Raw genomic sequence first — 14,864 nt, 5'->3', positions numbered from 1 at the left:
CTTTCCCTTTCCCTTTCCCTTTCCCTTTCCCTTTCCCTTTCCCTTTCCCTTTCCCTTTCCCTTCTTTGACAATTTAGTCAGTTATCTTATACTAGAGGCTTTTACTGGTTTGGTCAGCAAATCAAATGTACTGGTCTTTGGCTCCTAGGATTCCTCTTGAAGCTGTTAAAAATTCTTTAATGTTCTGTCATTTCCAGAGGCTGAAACAGACTGAAGTGGTAAGTTATGTGACAGATACGATAGTTTTTTGATTTGGAGAAAAGTATCTTTACATCTTTGGTTTTGCCCTGACCTGTTATAATACAGGATTCAGCTGACTCCAGGTTTCTGTCCTAGTATTCAAATTCCACTGGCCTTAAAAAGAGCTTTGTCCCCAATGGCAATGACTTCTGGCAATAGCTGTCTTACATTGTAATTAATATAGTGTAAAAACTCTACAACTTAAACTAAAATCCCTAAGGTAGAGAGTTCGTGAGAAAAGACACAGGTCCCTTTCCCTAGAGCTCATTTTGATAGTCAGCCTGTCAAAGAAGGAGAATGCTTATTAACCTCATGGCATTTTGAACTTATCTGTAAAATGGATTTCTTTAGTAAACATTGTCTTTGCTGGTCCTTCACATGCAACTCTGCCACTCCTTTTTTTTTTTTTTTTTTAAATCTGAAGCACAAAGGACCATGAAGTTACCATGAGCTTTCTACAAGGGCAAAGGATCAAAGCTGCACTTAGCATCCATGTTTCTAAGACTTTCTTTCTTTTTGGTCTGCTTGCTCCTTTATGTTTTTTCTCCCTTCTGAGTGGGAATCAAGAGGGCAGGAAGGTGGGGGAGGAATGCATTCAGCAGAATTGGTTTCCCCTGATACTCTCCTAGACAGGCTCTCTGGAAAAGGAACCTTCTGCTTCAGGACTCTCATGCATTAATAGTGTGATGTCCTGCCTCTGCATTTGGAGGATACCCATTTGGCTTTATGATTTCTGCAGGGAGCTTTTGTATGGAAACAACTTGCCTAGAGAAGTGGTCTCACCATGTGTGAAACTAAACTGGGCCAAATAGAGAAATTTTGCCAGCTAGGTGGAGCTCCCCCACTAGGTTTCTTCCTATCTTGATTTTGTACAGCCTTAATCACTATCACCGAATCGGTAAGTTCATTTAAAAGATGGCCGGTTTACAAAGAAATTAAAATAAAAATGTGGGAGAAGTTCTCTCCTCCATGGACTTTGCCGCAGGCAGAGATGAGCACACAGTAATCCAGGATTGTATGGATCCATGCTGTTGTTGAGTCTGTATCTCTCAGTGATGTTTTTATTCAGTGCAATCCTGGAAGTGCTGGTAATACTCTAATTAGTCTTCTTCCCGGATAATAGAATTTTGAAAATAGTTTTTGATTACTAAAACGTAGTCCATTGCTGTAAGATCAACTTACCACTTAGCTGTAATAAACACCTGTTCATGGCAAGACTTACTCTTCCCCCTACAATCAAATAGTGATTCTCTAAGCTTGGCATCCTTTGTTTACATACTTACTGGGACTCTAGAGAGCAACGAATCAGGTGATTTCTGCATAGGTATGACAAGGATGAGACTTCCCAATGCAGCCTGAGATGTGAGGATCCGATGAGATTCATCATGCGTTTTTATTCTGTCTCCACAGTAAAAAATTTGCAGAATGTTTTAGGCATTGATGCAACCCCATCATTTTTCTATAGGCCTTTAGTGATGCTGAGCACACTTAGTCTTTGGTAGTTTCCAGTAAATACATGAAGTGAAGGTTAGTACATGGTTTTGCTGATAGTTCGGGAAGAAATATCAAATCTAGATTGCTGTCTTACAGCAAATTTTTATTTTGGAAAAACATGACTGCTTTGTTGTGGCTGTGGGAAGAGCCTAATGTATATCCTCACCAGTGTTCAAAATAGTGGATCTGATTTTGTTAAAAACACATGTGGGGTCAGTTACTGTTGCTCAGCTTCTGAACAGTAATCATTATAGTCCAGTAATATGTTTATTGTTTGCTGTGATATTCATATGGTGGGATAAAAGGTTAGGGTTCTGGATTTGAAATGTAATAAAATAGAGCTAGTAAGAAGCTAATTTCTTTTTCCACAGAACTACTTTTTGTGAAGTTTTAAGGACCATATTGAAGTAGAATTAAGTAAAGCTTTTTTGGAAAAAAAATGAAATAGTGAAAAAATAACTCTTTATGCCAGTAATCAAAGACATTTGTTTGAAACCAAATATCTCCAACAGAAATTTAAGTATATGTGTTTCTACTGTAATATGACAGTATACTGTAGACTTCTGTGTGATCATGTATGAAATATATTGAACCACTAGCAGTCATTGTTTCAATTCACCAAATAACCTATTAAAAGGAGAAAAGCAGTATTGTGTTGTAGCCTAATAATTGCAAGTCCTTTTATTTTTTTTTTCCTGAAGATATGCATACATTAGTCTAATGTCAAAATTACTCTAATTTCACCCTTGACTGTGTGGGAAAAGTTTAAAGAGTTTGAAGAATCCCTTTAGTTCTGATTAAGGCAGTCTCTGAGATGCCTGCTGACTGATTTCTGAAAAACAATGCTCTGAAGAGTAGCAACCTTCTTCAGTTAGTGTCTCATGTTTTAATAACTAATGGTGGCACTTTAACATATTTTGTCACAATTTTGGTATAACACAGAGGATGAAACACCAGAAGGAGAAGGCAAGAATTTGGAGAAAACATCAGAAAGTCATTCTCACATGCCTGACTGAAGAGGTAACTTCATTTACGATGTTGTGGAAAAAAAGGATATTTTAATGCAACGCTAATTTAATTTTATAACTACAGAATTGTACCATGAACCCCAAATCTATTTTTATATATTTGTTATTCCAATAACATTGGAAAATTGTTGACCCTAAAATGTATACACTTGTTAGAGCTTAACAGACTCTATTTACAATTGTAATTCCACTTGCTTATTAACTGAAGATTTTTTAACATGACAATCTTATTAATTCTGTGCATTGTGCATTATGTGCATTCTCATGACACTGCAGACCTAAGCTGTGCAATGATGATTTTTTCTTTTTTCGGTGAGTACATCTAAATTTTGGAGGAAGATGAGGGTTTGGGGCCTTGGTCTCAAGCAACAGATTCAATCTTCTCTGCAACCTAATTGCAATTTTCCATCTGATGTTTTGAGCTAAGGAGTGACCTGGTGTTCATTGAGTCCCATTGACTGTTTGTTCAAGGCAAATATTCAAAGCATGACCTGCATTAGTGACTCAAGGTCTATGTCAGTACTATAAATTTTGGTTACAATAGTGCATTCACTGTAAGGATTACCACTTAAAAAAAAAATTGACTTTTTCTTGAGCAGAGCTTTGCAAAAAGGTATTCATGTTCTGGACAAAGTCACCAGAATATATCAACAAAAATGTTCTACTTTTCATAGAATTGTGGGATCACAGAACCATAGAATGGTTTGAGCTGGAAGGGACCTCTAAAGACTATCTACTCCAACCCCCTTCTGCCACAGGCAGGGACATCTTCCACTGGATCAGGTTGCTTAAAGCCCCGTTCCACTTGGCCTTGGACACGCTCAAGGATGGGGGCATCCATGACTTCTGTGAGCAACCTGTTCCAGTCCCTCACCACCCGCATCGTAAAAGAAATTCTTCCTTATGTCCAGTCGAAATTTACCTTGCTTCAGCCACTTGCTTTGTTATTGCAGGATTTGGTAAAATGTATCTCTTTTAACTCAAAGTATTGGGCCTTGCAGTATAGTGCCTCATTATACTCTAAAATACTCTCAAGAGCTCTACCTAAGATTGGCCATCAATAGTAATGAGTGCCATGATATTATGTGCCTAGGGGGAGAATCATTAGTTTAAAAAACACAATGGCAAAGCTGCATGCTCTCTTTTAAGAGCAACTTAATTTTTATGTTTCCCTTAATGAACTTCTCTACCTCTGAAGCTAACACTTTAGTGTTAGTGATTTTGTATTTCTCTAAACACAAGCAGAGAATTTAAATGACAAGCTACTAATGTTTCAAACGAAACAACAGGGACGTACATTTGACTGGAGAAGAAGTTTGACTAAGTAGTTTACGGGTACCTTGAAAACTAAAGATGATGGTAGTTTTGCCTTTAGGTTCATCACTGATGTAACTGAATGATTTCTTACCTGTTTGCCTATGACATCACTTTCCTACTGGGGTGCCATAATGGGAACGCAGACTAATGGAATAGTCAAGCTTTCATTTGCACCCTCTTATTTTTCAGGCCTTTACCACAGAGCATGAGGGTGTATTTCAGTCCTCCTAAGAAGATGGAGTAACAGCATGCCTCTGTTGGAGTCAGAAACCATCAGTGATGCAAGTAGTGATTTATATGTATCTGTATATGTATAGTTGGAGATCCACCTATTCCTGAGGAAGTATGTGGGTATGAGGTTATCAGTCACTATCTTCAGACCTTAATGGTTCACCCTGAAGGGGATGCCTTGCAGGCTGGGCAGGGTAAATACTGAATCCTGCCAGTCATTGCTTGCTTCTGAGTCACAGTTGCTTTGTGCTGTGTTGGCAGCTGCTGGCTTTGCAAATTGCTGGGCTGGTTGGGGATATTAAAATATCATTTCTTCATTGCCAGTCCTGCTGCTGAAGTGTATCGCCCTGGCAAATCTTGTAGTGAAAATAAGTGTGCTTACTTTATCCACTACAGGCCCATCTAGAAGGTTTGATTAAAACAGCTGATAACCTTGCAGACTGGACTAACGTGAATGAGGAAGGGCTCATAGGGTCTCTTTGGTTAGCAGAGCTCTGCAAGCAGTAACCTGCAACTAATAGGCTATGAGGACCAACCAGGAGTGGTAGCAACCTCATCCTACACAAATAGATCCAAAAGAGGATCCATGCATGTAGAAGAGCTCATTCTTACTCAAAGTGCTACTGCTTCAATTGACATCAGTATGGGAAAAACTTCCCCTTCTCCAAACACAGTTATTACTAGTACAATGCTGTATTTTAGCTATAAGCTGTGCCAGTGTAATGAATCCAGACTGGTATCTCTGTGCTGAAAAGTCTATATTCTCCTAATAGTTTTGTTAAAACATCACACCCTTTGCTGAAATCTTTATGAGGATAGAAAAAAACAAACAAAAAATTATATAGGTGAGTATTTATGTGGTTTCTCAGTAATGTTGCTCTTGACAGGTAAATAATTTAAAATGTCAAGTCAGAATATCTATTTTTTTTAAATAGTGTAGACTGATCATAATAAATGCATTAGAATAAGTAGGAAAAATATTTATTTTTGCCTGTTTAGTACAAATATTTAAAAGATGTCTTAATCCTTGTTTGACTGTGTATTGGTTTTGTTTCTGGCCTGCAATTTGCAAAGAGAGACTCAGAAAAGGAAGTGAAAAGTATTTTACAACTTGAATTTGTTTTAATCTGTAACAGAGTTCTTGCAAAGTCTGTGGCAGAAGCCTATGGGGAACATGAATATTCTGAAAAGGAAAGTTTCATACCTACTTAAAGGCTCTTGCAGGTTTACTTGTTTAGCATCAGGAAATGGAGTGGCCTTGGCACTATGACTAGGATAGTGTACTTCAGAATGACTGTAGTTTACAGACTTTTTCTCTATTTCTGTATACTGTTGGATTTAATACATATATATTTTTTCTTTTCAAAATGCATTGCAAAAACATATATGAAAGGTTATAAAAGTAGCAAAAAATAAAATGAAGAAGAAACTGTAAGTATTTATCTGGTAAGGAAAAAATGCAAATCCTATGATGATGAGATTAGTATGGCTAGATGTGGATAGAGTTTATACTATCATGCTCTGTGCAAGTTGAAGGGGATTTTGAGGCAATGAGAAGATACTAGCAGGTTTTTATTTGTGATAATGGATCTGATAAGTAAAAAACTAACCAAACAAAAAACAAAGAACCCAAACATACATGGCAGAGTTTCTCTGATATTAACAGTACTGTGCTTGCTTACAGCTAGAGATTGTCCTGCACTTTTGGTTACAGTGCTCATATCATCTGGAGAAAACAAACTATGTACACGTTTGTGCACAGGTTTTACAACACCATTTACAACTGATGTGACTAATATTGCTAAAACAGTATTTATGGGACTCTTATGTTGTGCTAGGGAAAGAGGCTGTTATAAAGGTGTTCAGGACCTCTGATGGAGTAGTTTTCAACAATGACACTCTGTCAAAGTATTGCCAATTCACAGGACATAGGGCAAGTACTTCACATTGTTCTTGCTTCTTGCAGACAGTTTTCCTGCCCATGTCCGCAAAGTAATGTCAGTCATCCTGGTGAGTACAGGAAAAAGCAGAAAGGTAATAGTAATGAATATAGTAGTGCCAAAGACAGGAAAAGGATAGGAAACTGAATCTGTTAAGAAAAGCTAATACTTTTTGATGTTTCAAACCACATTCAGTGGTTTAGCTTCTCAACACATGATCTGTCCCTTGTTTTCTCATATTACCAGGTTTCTAATGTGTCCCTTATCATATTTTATGAGTACTAGAACAAAATTTCTAATGAGTGAGGAAGTGTAGTAGACAGAAAGTCTAATCTGAGGTAGGATGATAATTCTCAGAGAAGTAGCAAAACAAATTCTAATACTAACTTCAGGAGCACCTTTGCTTTGTTTTGGTTCTAAACAGGAGATACTTGGAAATACGATCAAGGTCAGATTTAAGATGACCAAGAAGACATTAGAAGGTGGTATGTTCTCCATCTGCGCATCCGGGAAAGAATTTTTGGAAGTTATTTTTTTTAGACATGTTAATGACATGTATTATAGAATTTGTAAAACCATGAGATAGGCATCAAACTTGCATCCAAATTTGATGCTGTTGCACAAAAAATATAACCTGTAGTATCTCCATCTCAAAAAATATCCAAAATGAACATGAAAGATCCTACATATATCCTGTCAGACAACTCACACAGTATATGTAATTCCATAATCACATTTTTTCATTTAACGAATGAATCAGCTGTGTAAAGAGTCCCCATATTGATTTCAGTACAAGAAATAGGTAAAAAATACTGCAGCATGTGGCAGGAAGAAATATGACCTTTATGGGAGTAGCTTTTGGGCTCTTCCATAAGTGAAGGCTAGGTTAAGAGCAGAGGCTAGAATCATACCAGCTGTGAGATGTACTCTCAGGTTTAATCAATGTATGAATGCACTACATTTCTATGACCTACCTGTGTCGCAACTACCAGCTGATCTAAATTTGTAGAAACACACTTCTATCTTAAAACCACAATGAATGTATCTTGGAAAGGCATCTTTTCTCTTTTGGTACTTGGAAGGTACTTAACCATGATTAAGAGCAGTTTCTTAGGTAATGATCCAGGCATTACAGAAACCACAGTGTAGTTTCAAGCATAGAACATCTTGGTCACTCCTTCCACGAGGGAGCAGACTGGTAAGAGAGAGCAGGACAGACATCTGTAGCAACATTGTTTGGTGTGACCTCCTCTTGGTTAAAGGACAGTCACATAGTCAGGCATGCTGCATAGTCAGCAGCGGGGAACACCACCACTTTCATTTCAAGTGCTCTCTTGTAAATAACAGGAGACTTGTAGGTGTCAAAAATCCATCATTCTCTTTTTTAACCACAGAAATCTTACACAAGATGAAATCAGGAAATCTAGAGGCAATAAAACTAAGTAGGGAAAATGTTGAGCAATACCTTTTGACATCACTATTGCTAGACAGACTATGTGACTGCCTTCGTCTAAGTATGTAAACTTTACTAAGCTGCGGTGTGTTGCCAAGGTTAAGGTTAGTCATGCTGGAACCCCAGCAAAAGGGCTCTAGAAGGAGGTCCACCTCTGTGACGTTCGATATCCAAAAGAACTGAAAAGGCAGTTTCTCTAGCCAGGGATGTCCGTGTTAGCAGGCTTGTCATCAAGCTGAGTGGCTCTGGAAGCTGCCTCAGAAGAGCCAGAGCCTAGGTGGAGTAGGAGAACCCTGGTGAGCAGCACACACGCTGTAGCCTTAATTCTGTCAAGGGATGACTGGCAGAAGGGGGCCTAAAAACTCTGCCAGGAGTAAGAGGATAGGGGGGAAAAGCGGTTTAGGGTGGTAGTTGCCAAAGTTTCTGACTGATGGATGCTTGTTAGCCTCATTCTTTCTCTGTTACCACCACTGGGCTGTTTCGTCAAACCTTTAAAAGAGACACTGTTGAAAACAGTGTTTTCATAGACTTTTGCAGGCCAGCCTTAGAGCATTTACCCTGGCCTGGTGCGCCATACGTTGGGAGTGCCTTCTTAAGGGGAATTCTAGTCTCCTTATTGTAATAAAGTTCTCAATTCATTTCAGAAGACTGAAACTCTTTTGGGGATTCTGCACTATTGTCATTTGACATGGTGGCTGTCGGGGATTGCGGATGGTTTAGAGGCTTATGGGGGGTATTGGCCTATCACAGATTCCCTGGAAGCTGCTGTGTGCCATGGGGGGCCTTGGAGTCTATTCTGTCTTGCAGAAGGAGCATGCTCTGCCACCCCCAAGGAACAATAATGTTCAGACAAAGAACATTTTTTCCAGATCTCTTTTGCAAACATGGAGCTGAGTGTAGAACCCTTTCTAAGCCGAGAGGTAGCTGAAGAATTTTGTGCATCTGCTCTACTGTGAAGCCAGGATGAATACTGGGCAGAAGCTTCTTTGGAGGGTGATGTTTTGTGACTGTCTAAGTGCCGGTGGTTCTTGTTACTCTAAAACCAGAAAAAGAGCTTCTGAACCCTAGACAGAAGGTTTTCCATTCTTGTTATTAAAAGCATCCCCACTGAATTATGGACTAAAAGCTGAAACACCTAGAAAAGCAGAATGGAGTGGTCTGAAGCCATAGGAGGATGCCTGATTCCTGAGTAAATAAGGTACTTTTGTTGGAATTCCGGACAGCTATTGCATCACTGTGATCAATTATGGGTCTGCACCAGGTGTGGAATGTGTAGGAAAAAGACACATTCTCTCAAGTGGTATCTTTTTATGGAACAGCCTCGTGAGACAGAATGAGCAGACCCTTCTCTCCCTTTCTTTTCCCATCATATACTTAATTTTTTCTCTGGCACTTATATTTCTCCAGGAACTGAATTAGTTCACTTAAATGGCAGACCTTTTGTACCATTTATGTTGTGAGTAGTTTTCTGAAATTTCAGCCCTAAAATGTGACAGTGGACTCTGGTGGCTTTGAGAAGGGGAGGAGGAAGATAGGAGCTGGTTCACAGAGAGAAGCAGAAGAAAAGGGAAGACAGACTTCATATTTTCAGCTGCAGGGAATCATTTATTGGGTTTACCTGCCCATCAAAATTATGCCATGTCTTTATGCCATTTAAAATAATTTTTCCAATTAAAATTGAAGTTTTTCTTACTAATTTTTGTAAATGCCATTTTTTTTTTTGCTTGCATAAGGAACTGATAGTTAAACTGCATTTTTAGCTCTTCACATGCCTGATTTTTTCTGAACTTTGCTGAATTCCATGACCTAGATGTTGGTCTTCTCTTGTTTCATGAAGTATGTTCCATGTCTTCTGTAATTTTTTTTGTTCACATGAATCATTTAATATATAATAAAATCTTCAGCTAAAGGAAAAATAGATAAGTAAAGTCAAACAGCAAAAAAATACTGAGTATCAGCCATATGAAACTCAGATTTAAAATGTGGAGTAAGCTTCACTGCTTTTCTGCATGCTTTGTTCCTGTGGACATTCATATTAAAGCAAGAAGAGATGGGCCATAAATACAGTTTTCTTTAGAAGCAATGACTAATAGGGAAAGGCAGGTCAAATATCAAACAACAGTTTTAGCCTCAGACTCATGAGGACTATACACAAACAGTTAAATATAGGAGCTTCTCCTAAATTTAGACAAAATAATTAAGGACAGAGAGGGTTTTATGTGGTTTACAGCCCACTAGGAAAAGTCAAAAATCATATTTTCTTGTCATTTCTTGTTTTCAGTGAACAAACTGACTTGAATGACTGACAACTTCAACGCTCTGTTGACCAGAACAAAAACCCATCCCTTTCACTGGTGACTGTAGATGATTCTTCACCACTGAAGATCCTTCTCTCTATAATAGAAACTTGGGAAAACCTAGGTTTTGCATTTTGGGGTATTAGACTTCTAATCTTTTAAAAATTGTATTTGTCAAATTATAATAAAATAAAACAACAACTAGACCCCTTTTTAGCATTACCCTTTTAAGTGATATAAGCATTATTGATGCAGGGATCTTATATTTAGACTTTAGAATATCTGTCAGGGTATCCCTTTACCATGGCACTAAGTAGAAAAGGAAAGATTGAAAAAAAAATGTTCAGAATAACATATCTTTGCAGCCAGCTCAGACCTTTGGCTGTGTACTTTCACCAGTGGCCCTAGGTGTGTTTTGCATCCAACTTTGATGCAGGTATTTCAGGGTTACTTTTCCTCCTACGTGCCGACTCAAAATCATGTTTGCTCTCTGGATGGGACTAGACTCTGGGGTTTTTATCTTTAAATTGTTGTTAGTTGTAGTTAGCAGTCTACATTGAAACAACTGGCAGCAAGAAGGGGCAAGGGGCAGACAGAGCTACTGTCAGGGAAGGGGCTAGAACACTGTGACTTGGGGTCAGTGAAGGTGTGACTTGCAGAGTCAAAGACTCATATCAGGAGCAGGGGAACAAAGATGCAGTGATGCAGAATGATAACAGGAGAGGAAGGGGAAATGCAGGTGTAAGGTGGACATGGAAAATGAGGAGCATGAGAAAAAGGGGGGAATGGGAATGCAATGTGTTACAGCAGTTGTACTGCTTTAATCTGTCAGTGTGGTGTGACAGAAAGTGAATGGGATCTACATTTCTGCCGTTCCTTACACATTCTTGTCATATTGGCTGGTTTGCAAGCATATATTAGAGCATTCATTTAAATTTTTTATTTATATCTGAAATCTGCTCTGGAAGAATTTGTAGGTCCTTTAACATAGCTGTTTTCATCCTTCGTCTTTGTAAAAGCAAAGATCAACCCACAACCTTTCATATATTTCTTAACTAATTTTGTATTGAGATGTTTATTACATCTTTCTTGCCTGGGGAAAATCCCATTTGTCTCGAGCACACAGTAGTTTCTTCTGTTTCCTGTGAAAAGCTGTTCTTCTCAGTAGACTGTGCTTCAAAGATATTTGCTCTAAAATGCAGGCTCAACAAAAGCCATGCAGTTCGCACAATCCTATCTGCTTCAAGCAATCGCACAGCAAGAGCTTCTTCTAATACAAACCAACAGTGCATTCTAAAACCTGAGTATCTTTATAAAGGTGTTAATGAAGAAGTGTAAATGAAATCAAGTTGCTGATATTTTTTAACCTACTTTTAAAACTTCCTTTAAACTTATACTTCAAGTAAGTAGAAGGGTTGGAAAGGGAGGGTGAGGAAAAGGATCTCTTGCTCTTTCTTTCTTTCTCTCTTTCCAGCTTGTTTACTCTGTCCATGTGCCAGCACAGTGTGGGTATTCCGTTTCAGTCTTTTCATAAGAGTTTTATACAGACATGCACTGATTTTTTTAATTTCTGTGATTATTGCCTATGTTAGTGGGCGATGTGAGACCTGTTAAGAAAGCAGAGGATTCACACTGTAAAGCCACAGAAAATATCCCAAGGGATTTAAGGAAAGATGTGGGATTTGCCCTATTCAAACCAACTTTGGTTAGATTTTGGTGTGATGTAGTCCATTTGAAGAGATGGTTGCCACAGACTGTACATCTATGAACTGTTTTAAGTGTGACTCCAGGCCATGATAAAGTACTTTTGGCTTCTACGAGGAGCAGGTTTACAACTTTTAATTCCAGCAGCACACCTCCCCTTCTCGTCATTTTTCTGGGTAACATACAATGGGGGAACAGAGTAAGATTCTCTGAGTATCTGATCAATCACAGGAAATAGCTGGCAACAGTCTTGCTAATCTTTCATCTAACATCAGCTGCACGCGAGAATTTTCTTGCTTCTTCTCTCCATGGTTATAATCTGGCCTTGATTTACTTTACCCTAGATAATATCTGATACAAGATTAAGGATGTGATAAGAAGCCGTTCTATATAAAATTTAAGAGGCCATTAACATTCCACTGAATTGTAAAATTGTCAAGCTAAAAACAGCTCTCCTGGTGCTCTGCACAGATGCAATAGCAAATCACTGAGTCACAGGAAATGATTCAGTCTACATTTCTAAACTTTCAATGTGTGTTTTATGGAAGAAACTTGATGTAAATGTTTAGACAGTTATGGTTTTGGAGATAAATATTGCAGTTTTATGGAGTTTGGGGTTTGACGCACCCGGATTGTGGTGCATAGTTGTCAATTTACTGAACATCTAAAGCTGTTCGATTATTGTATTCGATTCCAGTGTGGGATGTATTTTCTTTGGCTAATGAAACATGGTGTCGTATTTGGGCATAACAGATTACACATCAGAATATCATGGAAAAATTATTTTTTAATGACCAAGCATTCACTCTGCACTGCTGGAAGAGAACTTGCATGGGCCTCCACACAGTTCTTGATTTCTTGTCTCCTCATCCTGTAAATACAGCACTTCAGTGATATGACCTCTCATGGCAGGTTATCCTCTGCCTTAAATGATCTCACTGGGTTAAACTGCTTTAGAAGGTTAAGTTAAAATATTTTTACAACAAAACAAAAAATTGTTTAAGATTCATTGATACATGCAATTAATTGAAACTTAAAGAAACTACTATTAATTAACTTGTCAAACTTTTCAACATATTTATTTTCAACTAGTATTCACTTTTCCTGCAGAATACCTATTGCTATTAATATAAAATTGGCTTAAAATAAATAATTTAAGGAGTATCATAGCTATGGTTTAATATTGAAATTGTTGAAAATGTATACGCATAGAAAGTACTGTGACTCATGGTTTATCAGACTAGCTCAAAAGACAAAAAGTTAGGGTTTTTTTTGGTATAGAGCTTCTGTAATTCTTCTGGGTCTGTCAAAGCCAAAGTAGTTACAGCAGCAAATGTAAAAATATGCATGTCAAGTGGAAGACAGTGAAAAGAAATTCTGCATAAAAAGCAGGACAGACTTCTTTGTCTCTCTTTTTAATCTAATCAGATTTTAAATTTATTCTGAATTATTTAATCCTCCTCTTTAAACTAAATTGTAGTAAAATGAGTCTGCAATAGTGGAGTAAAACAGAAAGGAGGAAAATATTAAGCTCCTGTCTAAGAATCACTACTGGAATTATCCGTCATAATGAATTTAATAGAAATTCATCAAGGGCAAATGCCAAACGCTGCACAGGGTAAGGAGGGACCCCAGGAGGGCCACAGGCTGGGGACAGAGTGAGCAGCTCTGTGGAAGGGACCTGGAGGGCTCATGGGCATTGAATTGAGCAGGATCCAGCAATCTGTCCTGGCAGCAAGGGAGGCCACCAGCATCCTGGACTGTAGCAACAGGAGTGCCGTGAGTAGTAGGTGGAGGGAAGTGATTATTCCCATTTACTCAGCACCTGTTAGAACACATTTGTATATTGTGTTTGGTTTTGAGCCCTTGCAAACAAGAAATACAGTGGTAAACTGGTGGGAGTTTGGCAGAGGACCGCAATCCTCTGGAGCACTTGCCCAGGGGAGTCTGGGACAGTAGGGTTTGTTCAGCCCAAGAAGGACAACACTGTGTTGGGGGGCCTTAATAGCACCATTCCCCTACCTGGGACAGGTCATTAAGAAGATGGAGCCTGGCACTTCTCAGTGGCGCAATGTGGGAGGGCAGTAGTCAACAAGAAGAAGTTGAAACAAGAGAAGTTCACGATATGTGTGAGGAGAAACCTTTTCACCATAAGGAGACTCAAGATACTGGAACGTTATCCAGAGGAGATTGTGTGCTCCCCATCCTGGGAGGATTTTGAGGCCAGATTGAATGGAGCCACAAGGCTCACCCAGCTTTAAACAGGACATTGGACTTGAGATCCCCTCTAACTTGAATTATCCTGTGATTCTATGTGATGATTATTATTGTAACAGAGAGAGACCTCGACAAATTAGAGAATTTGGCAATCACCAACTGTATGAAGCTCAACAAAGGCAAGTGTGGGATTCTGCACCTGGGATGAGACAACCCTGGATGTACGTACAGACTGGGGAATGAGATGCTGAAAAGCAGTGCCATGGAAAGGGACTTGGGGGTCCTGGTTGATGGCGAGTTGAATATAAATCAGCAGTGCCCTGGCATTCAGGAGGGCCAACCATGTCCTGGGGGGCATCAGGCAAAGCATTGCCAGCTGGTCGAGGGAGGTGAATGTCCCACTCTCCTCTTCACCGGTGAGGCCTCAGCTTGAATATTGTGTGCAGTTTTGGGTGCCATAATGTAAGAAAGATATTAAGCTATTAGAGAACATCCAAAGGAGGGCAACAAAGATGGTTAAGGGTCTTGAGGGGAAGCTGTATGAGAGGAGTGGTTGAGGTGACTTGGTCTGTTCAGCCTGGAGAAGAGGAGACTGAGGTGAGACCTCATCGCAGTCTACAACTTCCTTGTGAGGGGAAGAGGAGGGGCAGACACTGATCTCTTCACTCTTATGACCAGTGACAGGACTTAAGGAAATGGCATGATGCTGGGTCAGGGGAGGTTTAGGTTGGATATCAGGAAAAGGTTTTTCACCCAGAGGGTGGTTGAGAACTAGAACAGACTCTCCAGGGAAGTGGTCACAGCACTAACCTTGACAGAGTTCAAGAAGCGTTCGGACAGTGCTTTCAGGCACATGGTGTGATTCTTGGAGTGTCCTGCATAGGACCAGGAGTTGGACTTGATGATCCTGATGGGTCCCTTCCAACTCAGCATATTCTATGAT

At 39.2% G+C, this 14,864-nt stretch overlaps 2 long non-coding RNA genes across 2 annotated transcripts; one reads left to right on the top strand and one right to left on the bottom strand.

The window, feature by feature from the left end:
* Window positions 1–102: 102 nt before the first annotated feature.
* On the bottom strand, window positions 103–4,140 carry LOC108496467. Its single transcript, XR_001874475.1, has 3 exons — window positions 4,060–4,140; window positions 1,524–1,638; window positions 103–210 (listed from the first exon to the last, which is right to left on the bottom strand). It is a non-coding gene; the product is annotated as an uncharacterized LOC108496467 (long non-coding RNA).
* A 1,588-nt stretch (window positions 4,141–5,728) lies between these two features.
* On the top strand, window positions 5,729–9,349 carry LOC108496462. The gene is made up of 3 exons (XR_001874471.1): window positions 5,729–6,320; window positions 6,675–8,901; window positions 9,184–9,349. It is a non-coding gene; the product is annotated as an uncharacterized LOC108496462 (long non-coding RNA).
* Window positions 9,350–14,864: the final 5,515 nt, after the last annotated feature.

Source organism: Lepidothrix coronata, unplaced genomic scaffold, assembly GCF_001604755.1.
Source record: "Lepidothrix coronata isolate B3197 unplaced genomic scaffold, Lepidothrix_coronata-1.0 Scaffold40, whole genome shotgun sequence".
NCBI lineage: Eukaryota > Metazoa > Chordata > Aves > Passeriformes > Pipridae > Lepidothrix > Lepidothrix coronata.
This window is presented reverse-complemented; position numbering and strand designations above follow the sequence as displayed.